Genomic DNA, 11,798 nt, shown 5'->3' with positions numbered 1-11,798 from the left:
GTTGGTGCTAAGTTTATCATATATGGTCTTTATTGTGTTGAGAAATATACCCACTTTGTTAAGAGATTTTATCATAAATGAATGTTGAATTTTCTAAAAAGCTTTTTATTCTTTTATTGAGATGATTATATGATTTTATTCTTTAATTTGTTAATGTGGTATATCATACTGATTTGTGGATATTGAAAAATCCTTGCATCCCTGAGATAAATCCCATTGGATCATAGTATTATTCTAAGGTACTGCTGAATTCAGTTTGCTAATATTTTGTTAAGGAATTTTGTGTCTATGTTCTATTAGCCTGTAATTTTCTTTTCTGTGTGGTGTCTTTGCCTTGTTTTGGTATCACGGTAATATTGGCCTCATAGAATGAGTTCAGAAACATTACTTCCTCTGAAGTATTTTGGAATAGTTTGAGAAGGATAGATGTTAACTTTTCCTTAAATGTTTGGTGGAACTCACCTGTGAAACTGGTTTTTTTTTTTTTTTTTTTTTTAATTTGGAGGATAATTGCTTTACAATGTTATATTGGTTTATGCTGTACAACAACATGAATCAGCTATCAGTTCAGTTCAGTTCAGTTGCTCAGTCGTGTCCGACTCTTTGCGACCCCATGAATCGCAGCACGCCAGGCCTCCCTGTCCATCACCAACTCCCAGAGTTCACTCAAACTCATGTCCATCGAGACGGTGATGCCATCCAGCCATCTCATCCTCTGTTGTCCCCTTCTCCTCTTGCCCTCAATCCCTCCCAGAATCAGGGTCTTTTCCAGTGAGTCAACTTGTTGCATGAGGTGGCCAAAGTATTGGAGTTTCAGCTTCAGCATCAGTCCTTCCAATGAACACCCAGGACTGATCTCCTTTAGGAGAGGCTGGTTGGATCTCCTTGCAGTCCAAGGGACTCTCAAGAGTCTTCTCCAACACCACAGTTCAAAAGCATCAATTCTTCAGCGCTCAGCCTTCTTCAGAGTCCAACTCTCACATCCATACATGACCACTGGGAAAACCATAGCCTTGACTAGACGGACCTTTGTTTGCAAAGTAATATCTCTGCTTTTCAATATGCTGTCTAGGTTGGTCATAACTTTCCTTCCAAGGAGTAAGCGTCTTTTAATTTCATGGCTGCAGTCACCATCTGCAGTGATTTTGGAGCCCAAAAAAATAAAGTCTGACACTGTTTCCACTGTTTCCCCATCTATTTCCCATGAAGTGATGGGACCAGATGCCATGATCTTCGTTTTCTGAATGTTGAGCTTTAAGCCAACTTTTTCACTCTCCTCTTTCACTTTCATCAAGAGGCTTTTGAGTTCCTCTTCGCTTTCTGCCATAAGGGTGGTGTCATCTGTATATCTGAGGTTACTGATATTTCTCCCGGCAATCTTGATTCCAGCTTGTGCTTCTTTCAGCCCCGTGTTTCTCATGATGTACTCTGCATATAAGTTAAATAAGCAGGGTGACAATATACAGCCTTGAGATACTTCTTTTCCTATTTGGAACCAGTCTGTTTTTCCATATCCAGTTCTAATGTTGCTTCCTGACCTGCATATAGGTTTCTCAAGAGGCAGATCAGGTGGTCTGGTATTCCCATCTCTTTCAGAATTTTCCACAGTGAATCAGCTATAAGTATACATATATCCCCTACCTCTTGAGCCTTCCTCTGACCATCACACCCCTCTAGATCATCACAGAGCACCAAGCTGAGCTCCATGTGTTACACAGCAGCTTCCCACTAGCTATCTGTTTTACATTTGGTAGTGTATATATGTCAGTGCTACTCTCTGAATTTGTCCCATCCTTTCCTTCCTCCACTGTGTACTCAAATCTGTTCTCTATGTCTGTCTCTATTCCTGCCCTGCAAATAGGTTTATCAGTACTATTTTTCTAGATTCCATGTATATGCATTAGTATATGATATTTTTCTCTTTCTGACTTACTTCACTCTGTATGACAGACTCTAGGTTCATCTACCTCAGTATAATTGACTCAGTTTTGTTTCTTTTTATGACTGAGTCATACTCCATTGTATATATGTACCACAACTTCTTTTTCCATTCACCTGTTGATGGACATCTAAGTTGCTTCCATGTCCTGGCTATTGTAAATAGTGCTGCACTGAACACTGGGGTACATGTGGCTTTTTGAATTATGGTTTTCTCGGGGTGTATGATTTAATTTCATTACTGGTAATTGATCTGTTCATATTTTCTATTTCATCCTAATTTAGTTTAGGGAGATTTTACATTTCTAAAATGTATCCATTTCTTCTAGGTTATCCATTTTATTGGCATATAATTGTTCATAGTAATCTCTCATGACCTTTTGTATTTCTGTGGTATCAGTTGTAAATTCTCCTTTTTCATTTCTGATTTTATTTTTTGGATCCTATCTTTTTTAGGAATCTGGCTATATGTATAATCAATTTTGTTTATCTCTTTAAAGAACCAGCTCTTAATTTCATTGATCATTTAAGTTTTTCAGTCTCTATTTTTATTTCTGTTCTTTAATATTTATTTACTAATTTTAGGTTTTGTTTGTTGTTCTTTCTCTAGTTCCTTTTGGGTGTAAGGTTAGATAGTTTATTTGAGACTTTTCTTGTTTCCTAAGATAGGCTTGTACTGCTGTAAACGTCTCTCAGAGTGCTTTTGCTATATCCCATAGACTTTGGATCATTGTGTTTCCATTCACTTGTCTCCAGGTATTTTTTCATTTCCTCTTGAATTTTTCAGTGACCCATTTGTTATTTAGTAACATTGTTTAGCCTCCATGTGTTTGTGTGTTTTGCTCTGTTTTTCTTATAGTTGATTTCTAGTTTTATAGCATTGTGGTTGGAAAAGATGCTTGATATGATTTAAATTTTCTTAAATGTACTGAGGCTTGTTTTGTGGCCTAGCAGTTCTGGAGAGTATGCTTCAACAAAAAAGAATATGTATTCTGCTGCTTTTGACTGAAATGTATATGTCCATTCCAAATATATATCCATTTGATCTAACGTGTCATTTAAGGCCAGTGTTTCCTTAATACTTTTTGTGTTGATTAGCTGTTCATTAATATCAGCGGGGGTGTTGAAGTCCTATTAATATTTATGTATTTAGATGCCCCTGTGTTGGGTGCATATGTATTTATAATTGTTATAACTTCTTGTTGGATTGATCCCTTGATCATTATGTAGTGTCCTTCTTTGTCTCGTTAGTCTTTGTTTTGTTTGTTTGTTTGTTTGTTTGGCTGTGCTTCATGACAAATGGGATCTTAGTTCTCTGACCAGGGAGACCAGGGATCAAACCTGTACCCCTGCCAGGGAAGTCCCCAGTCTTTGTTTTAGAATCTGTTTTGTTTGATATAAATATTAGTGCCCTAGCTTTCTTTTCATTTCCATTTGCATGGAATATTTTTTTTCCATTCTCCTGCTTTCAGCCTGTGCCTGTGTCTTTAGATCTGAAGTGAGTCTCTTGTAATTGGTATACATATAGGCCTTATTTTTTTAATCCATTCAGTCACTCTGTCTTTTTTGACTGGAGCATTTAGTCCATCTACATTTAAAGTAATTATTGATAATGAAATGAAGTCGCTCAGTCGTGTCTGACTCTTTGTGACCCCATGGGCTGTAGCCCACCAGGTTCCTCTGTCCATGGGATTTCCCAGGCAAGAATACTGGAGTGGGTTGCCATTTCTTTCTCCAGGGGATTTTCCCAACCCAGGGATTGAACCCAGGTCTCCAGCATTGCAGGCAGACGCCTTACCATCTGAGCCACCAGGGAATCCCAATTATTGATAAGTATGTACTTATTGCCATTTTGTTAATTGTTTTCAGGTTGTTTAGGGGGTTCTTTGTTCCTTTCTTCTTTTTTTGCTTTCTTTTCTTGTAATTCGATGACTATTTTTAGTGTTATTTTTGGCTTCCTTTCTCTATTGTGTGTGTGTATCTATTATAGGGTTTTGGTTTTTGGTTATCATAAGGTTCATATATAACAACATATATATAAGTTTGTGTGTGTGTGTGTATGAATTGTATGTGGCTAAAGGCAATGGCACCCCACTCCAGTACTCTTGCCTGGAAAATCCCATGGACGGAGGAGCCTGGTAGGCTGCAGTCCATGGGGTCGCTAGGAGTCGGACACGACTAAGCGACTTCACTTTCCCTTTTCACTTTCATGCATTGGAGAAGGAAATGGCAACCCACTCCAGTGTTCTTGCCTGGAGAATCCCAGGGATGGGGGAGCCTGGTGGGCTGCAGTCTCTAGGGTCGCACAGAGTCGGACACGACTGAAGTCACTTAGCATTATGGATCTAGATGAGTTTAATACTTTTGTCTTTTAACTTTCTTACTAGCTTTATAAGTGGTTGACCTACTAGCTTTACTATATATATGCCTTTATTAGTGAGATTGTTTTCTTTTGTAATTTTCATATTTCTAGTTGTAACCATTTGCTTTCTGTTTGGAGAAGTCCCTTTAACCTTTCTTGTAAAACCAGTTTAATGGTGCTTAATTCTTTTAGCTTTAGCTTGTCTGTAAGATTCTTTATCTCTCCTTCAAATCTGAATGATAGCCTTGCTGAATAGAGTATTCTTGGCTGTAAGCTTTTTTCCTTTTATTACTGTAAGTATATTCTACCACTGCTTTCTGGCCTGAAAAATTTCTGCTGAAGATTCAGCTGATGGGATTATGGTAGTTCCCCCATGCAGGACTGGTTTCTTTTCTTTTGGTGCTTTGAAGATTCTTTATTTTTAATTTTTCCATTTTAATTATGATATACCTTGGTGTGGCTCTTTGGGTTGATCTTGTTTGGGACTCTCTGTGATTTCTGCACCTGGATGTCTGTTTCCAAGTTAGGAAAGCTTTTATCTATCATCTTTAAATTCATTCTCTGCTCCTTTCTCTCTTTCTTTTCCTTCTGGGACCAGAAGGAAAAGAGTACTGCAAGAATGCAGTATTCTTGCATTCTTCACCATGCAAGAATACTGGAATGGGTTGTCATTTCCTTCTCCAGCGGATCTTCCTGACCCAGGGATTGAACTCGAGTCTCCTGTATCACAGGCAGATTTTTTACTGTCTGAGCCACCAGGGAAGCCCCTAACAATAGTTTGTATCTCTTAACCGCCATCCCTATATTGCCACTCTCCCCTCTCTCTCACTGCCAGTATATATAAACTATACTATAAACTAAACTATAGTATAGTTTATACTATACTGTCTATAGTATAAATATGAGTATATTTCATGTTGTCCCAAAAGTCTGTCCTTATTGAGAAAAATTATTTTTTATTCTTTCGTCTCAGCTTGGGTGATTTCCACTACTCTGTCCGCTAATTCACTGATCTGTTCCTCTGTATCATTTAGTCTATTTGTTTGTTTTGGCCACATGGCTTGTGGGATCTTAAGTTCCCTGACCAGGGATCAAACCCAGACCCCCTGCAGTGGAAGCTTGGAATCCTAACCAATGGACCACAAGGGAATTTCCTCATTTAGCCTATTATTGATTCCTCCTAATACATATTTTAGTTATTATATCCTTCATCACTATCGTTCTTTATATTTTCTAATTCTTTGTTAAAAATCTCACTGTGTTCATCCATTTTTCTGAGTTCATTGAGCATACTTATGATCATTACATTGAACTCTTAATTGGGTAGATTGCTTATCTTTATTTAACTTAGTTCTTTTGGGGTTCTGTTTTATTTCTCTTTTTGCAACATAGATCTCTGTCTCTTCATTTTGCCTGATTCTCTGTGTTTATTTCTTTTAATTATTTAGTTATTATAAAATATGGGCTGTTTTTCTTATGCTTTACAATATGTCCTTGTAGCTTATTTATTTTATACATAACAGTAGTTTGTATCTCTTAGTGAAAAGCTGAAAGTGTTAGTCACTCAAGTCATGTTCGATTCTTTGTGATCCCATGGACTGTAGCCTGCCAGGCTCCTCTGTCCATGGAATTCACCATGCAAGAATACTGGAGTGGGTTGCCATTTCCTTCTCCAGGGGATCTTCCTGACCCAGGGATTGAACTCAAGTCTCCTGCATCACAGGCAGATTTTTTACTGTCTGAGCCACCAGGGAAGCCCCTAACAATAGTTTGTATCCCTTAACTGCCATCCCTATTTTGCCACTCTCCCCTCTCTCTCACACCACTGATAATAGTTTATTCTTTATATCTCCCTCCATTTATTCCTATGTATGTTGTAGGTCAGTTATATTTTCTGATCACTAGAGAGATGGCCTTCTGTACAAAACATCCTATGGGGCCCAGCAACACACTCCCTCTGGTCAACAGAGCTATATGTTCTATGGGTGTCTGTTTTGTGGGCTGAATGAGCTGTTTTGTTGTGGCAGGGATGAATTCTGTGGAAGCATTGGTAGGCAGGGCTAACCCCCAACCCAGTTGACTGCCAGGACCTGCCTCATGTGGTGGTTGCCAGGCCACTGGTGGGTTGGGCATGTCCCTGCATGGCTGGCTGTTTGGCCTGAGGGGTGCTAGGCCTGGTGCTGCCTACTGGTTGATGGGTAATCCTCCAGCATGAATAGGCTAGAAGGAAGAATCCACATTGGCCCTTGTCAGTACCCATATCCTTATGGTAGAATAAGCTCCCTCAGATGGCTGCTGCCAGTGTCTGTGTCCCTAGGCATGTCACAGTTGCCTTCTGCCTCTCTAAGAGGCTCTCCAAGGTCAGCAGGTAGATCTGAACTAGGCTCCTTACAAATTACTGTCTTTGTCCTGGGACTAAGAGGATGTAAAATTGTGCTTGTGCCCTTAAAAGCTGAGTCTGTGTTTCTGTGAGAGAGTCTGTGGCTCTCCCGTATGCAGACCCAGCCATTTTAGTAGCTTATCTTCCTGGTGCAGGACCTCTGGGTTGTGGAGCCTGATGTTGGGCTCAAACCCCTTGTTCCTTGGGGACAACATTTTAAATTGTGATTATCCTCCCATTTGTAGGTCACTTAACTAGTGATGCAAGTCTTGACTGCTCTATCTCTGCCTTTCCTACCTGTCTCAACTGTGGATCCTTTATATCTTTCAGTTCAGTTCAGTCGCTCAGTCGTGTTGGACTCCTTGCAATCCCATGGACTGCAGCACGCCAGGCTTCCCTGTCCATCAAAAACTCACGGAGCTTACTCAAACTCATGTACATAGAGTCGGTGATACCATCCAACCATCTCATCCTCTGTTGCCCCCTTCTCCCGCCTTCAATCTCTCCCATCATCAAGGTCTTTTCCAGTGAGTCAGTTCTTCACATCAGGTGGCCAAAGTATTGGAGTTTTCAGCTTCAGCATCAGTCCTTTCAATGAATATTCAGGACTGATTTCCTTGAGGATGGACTGGTTGGATCTCCTTGCTGTCCAAGGGATTCTCAAGAGTCTTCTCAAACACCACAGTTCAAAAGCATCAATTCTTCAGCGCTCAGCTTTCTTTATAGTCCAACTCTCACATCCATACACGACTACTGGAAAAACCATAGCTTTGACTAGAAGGACCTTTGTCAGCAAAGTAATGTCTCTGCTTTTTAATATGCTGTCTAGATTTGTCATAACTTTTCTTCCAAGGAGCAAGCATCTTTTAATTTCATGGCTACAGTCACCATCTGCAGTGATTTTGGAACCCAAGAAAGTAAAGTCTCTCACTCTTTCCATTATTTCCCCATCTATTTGCCATGAAGTGATGGGACCAGATGCCATGATCTTCGTTTTCTGAATGCTGAGCTTTAAACCAACTTTTTCACTCTCCTCTTTCACTTTGATCAAGAGGCTCTTTAGATCTTCTTCTCTTTCTGCCATAAGGGTGGTGTTATCTGCATATCTGAGGTTATTGATATTTCTCCTGGAAATCTTGATTCCAACTTATGCTTCATCCAGGCCAGAATTTCTCATGATGTACTCTGCATATAAATTAAATATGCAGGGTGACAATATACAGCCTTGATGTACTCCTTTCCCAACTTGGAACCAGTCTGTTGGTTCCATGTCTAGTTTTAACTGTTGCTTCCTGACCTGCATACATATTTCTCAGGAGGCAGGTCAGATGGTCTGGTATTCCCATCTCTTGAAGAATTTTCCACAGTTTGTTGTGATCCACACAGTCAAAGGCTTTGGTGTAGTCAGTAAAGCAGAAGTAGGTGTTTTTCTGGAACTCTCTTGCTTTTTCGATGATCCAATGGATGTTGGCAGTTTGGTTCCTCTGCCTTTTATATCTTTAGTTGTAGAAAACCTTTACTGCTGATATTCAGGTTGTTTTCATAGATATTTTCTCTGAAATAGTTGTAATTTTTGTTTGCCTGTGGGAGGAGGTGAACTCAGGGTCTTCCTACTCTACCATCTAGGCCACCTGGCATTTTCTTTTCTAAGCCTCTGAAACAGTTCTAAGTCTCTTAAGGTTTTCCTTTGTAGGCAAATGTAATGCTCATTTCAGCTACTGATAGTCAAACAATTGCTGGTGAGGTTTAAGGTACCTCATTGAAGTTTAGAATGTATTCAGAAAAAATTTCCTAACCTCTAGGACATACTGATAAACAGAGTTAAAATATTTAAATCTGATTAACCTTGGACCCATTTCCTCTGGACATACGTTAATTGTCCCCACCATTATTAACGTGTTGTCAGAAAGAGCCTCTTGCCTTAACATTTTTTATAATGTTTGAATACTGTGGAATCCTACGTGTAGTGGCCTTATTCCTTTACCTTTTGATTGCACTGTGGTTATGAGATGCTGCAGCTGTCAGCACCGTTTATACTATGGGGGAAGCTTCATAAGTCTTGTTGATTTTTTTCTCTGATTCTTTCTTTAAAAATGTTGTTCAAGGGAAAGAGGATGATCATATTGAGTACATAATGTAGGAGGGTGGCCGGACAAGTGTGATGGGGAAGGTTCGGGGGGTGGGTGCAGTGGGGAGTATGTGAATAGATGAGGGAATATGGGGGCGGGAGTAGAGGGTTTTATGAATTTGGAGTCTGGGATCATTACAGGGCAGTTTGTCCAATCATAGTATTGTGCATCACAGTTTCTGATGTGGTCATAGATAAAGAGTATAATATTTAGGCCTTATGGGGAGAAGAAAAAGAAATATTAAAACTCAACATTCAAAAAACTAAGATCATAGCATCTGGTCCCATCACTTCATGGCAAATAGATGGGGAAATAATGGAAACAGTGAGACTTTATGTTTTTGGCCTCCAAAATCACTGCAGATGGTGACTGCAGCTATGAAGTTAGAAGACATTTGCTCCTTGGAAGAAAAGCTATGACCAACCTAGACAGCATACTAAAAAGCAAAGACATTACTTTACCGACAAAGGTCCATCTAGTCAAAGCTATGGTTTTTCCAGTAGTCGTGTATGGATGTGAGAGTTGGACTATAAAGAAAGCTGAGTGCTGAAGAATTGATACTTTTGAACTGTGGTGTTGGGGAAGACTCTTGAGAGTCCCTTGGACAGCAAGGAGATCCAACCAGTCCATTCTCAAGGAAATCAGTCCTGAATATTCATTGGAAGGACTCATGCTGAAGCTGAATCTCCCAATACTTTGGCCATCTGATGTGAAGAACTGACTCATTGGAAAAGACCCTGATGCTGGGAAAGATTGAGGGCAGGAGGAGAAGGGGATGACAGAGGATGAGATGGTTGGATGGTATCACCGACTCTATGTACATGAGTTTGAGTAAACTCTGGGAGTTGTTGATGGACAGGGAAGCCTGATGTGCTGAAGTCCATGGTATCGCAAAGAGTCCAACATGACTGAGCGACTGAACTGAACTGAATTGATGGGAAGAAGATTGTAATATTTAGCCCTCATGGGGAGAAGGTGCAATTCTTATATTCCATGGATGGATCTGATAAGGAGCTTGAAAAAAAAAAGCCTAATTTCACAAACTTACAATGAGGAAATGGTTTAATATTTTTTTAATATTCAACAAACGTCAAGCAGTTTCTTTTATGTAATGTATTACAGTAGGCAAAGGAATCATAGGCAAAAGGGCCAAGAATGCTATGTAAGTACTGATTTGCTGACAGTTCAGCACCTCTTAAGGGATGGCCAATGGAGAAGATGGTGCAGGATCCTGAATTTTGACTCTTTTCACTTTTTGACAGTCAATGGGGCAATGCCTGATGCCACTTGAGGATAAAAAGTGCCTCAAGCCTCATAACCATTCATAATGGAGCAGTGGTAATTCCAGCTTTCTTTATGTCCAGATGTTATGAGAATTATATTTAGTGGCAGTACTTTGCAATCCATGAGGTACTACATGGATGTCAGTAGTCATTACTGCTATGATTATTCTCTGTAAGGCTGTCTGAGATCTTATCTGGAGGAAAATGTAATTTCATTCTCATAACAATCCTGAGAAGAAGGGAAGAAACTACAGTTGCTTCTTGAACAACGTGGGTTTGTGATGCTTAGGTTCAATTATATGTGGACTTTTTTTGTGTGTATACTACAGTACTACACAATCCATAGTTAATTGAATCCGTATATAAGGAACTGTGAGCACAGAGGGCTGACTGTAAGTTATAACATGGAGTTTTAACTGTGTGGGGGTCAGTGCCCCTAACCCCTGTGGTGTTCAAAAGTCAACTGTATTTTAACTTTGCAAAATGAAAATAGCTTTGTTTGGTTTGATTGTGAAAATAATACCTATATAGCATATCCAGAAAATAATATAAACCAAAGAAAAGTTCTTTAATAAAAGTTCTTGATACATATCGCCAAAGAACTTTTCAAAAAGATTCAACCAGTATGCTTATCAGATATGTATGAGAGAAGCCAAAACACAAAATACTGTGTTTTGCTCATCTTTTAAATTATAGCCGCACTGTTATTTTATTTATATTTCTTTGATTACTAGTGAGACTGAACATCTATTCATATGTTTATTGGTCCTACTTTTTGATGGCTATTTAAATCCTTTACCCATTTTTCTTTCTGTTTTGTGCTGATTTATAAGAAAATTGATGCTTTATGCCTATATACCTTTCCCTGGTACATATGTTGCAAATATTTTACTCTAGGTGTTGTGTTATAGCCTTGATTGAAGTATTTTTGTTATTAAAAAAGCTTTATGTTTTATATAAATAAAGCATAATTAATTATATTTTCATAATTAGCATTTGTATTAATAATTTGAGTTAATAAAACACTATTCATATTAATATCTTCATTTATGGTTTCTGGTTTTGCACCATACATGGAAAGGCTTTCCTCATCTAAAGATGTAAAATTATTCACCTGTATTTCCTTTGAAAATAACATTTATTGGATGTCTACATGTGCTTGGAGCTGTTTTTGCCTTATTACATGTATAATCTCATTAAATTTTCACCAGGATCTTATGAGTTACATTTTATCATCATCCTCATTTTGCAAATGAAAAACTTTCAGGACAGAAAGCATGATTTATTCAAGGTCACTCAGCTGAGAAGTGATAAATTCACAACTAGAGGACAGATATATAACTCCATAAAATATGAACTTTTCAAGTATTTCATATTCTAGAGATGACCCTACCTGAAGATATTTAATTTGAATAAATTCATAAGTTAAAAAGCAGTCATTACAAATATTTCCCTAGAAAAAAATACCCGATTGTGAAAAGAATTACTTTACTAGCTTTATGTAGGCCAGGATAATAATAATAATAATAATAAAGAAAGAGGGATAATGGCTGGGAATTCCAGGAACTAGTTTACAGAGTAAAAGTTATTAATTTCCATAATGTAGATGGATGGGATATTTTGGTTATTCAAATATTCTAGTTAAAATGCAAGGTAGTCTCTGTGAGTCAGTGGATGAATATTCTGAGGTCCTTCCTGGTCAGAAA

The sequence above is a fragment of the Bubalus kerabau genome, chromosome 4 (genome assembly GCF_029407905.1).
Source record: "Bubalus kerabau isolate K-KA32 ecotype Philippines breed swamp buffalo chromosome 4, PCC_UOA_SB_1v2, whole genome shotgun sequence".
NCBI lineage: Eukaryota > Metazoa > Chordata > Mammalia > Artiodactyla > Bovidae > Bubalus > Bubalus kerabau.
The sequence above is the reverse complement of the archived record's forward strand: the minus strand, read 5'-3'. Positions refer to the sequence as shown.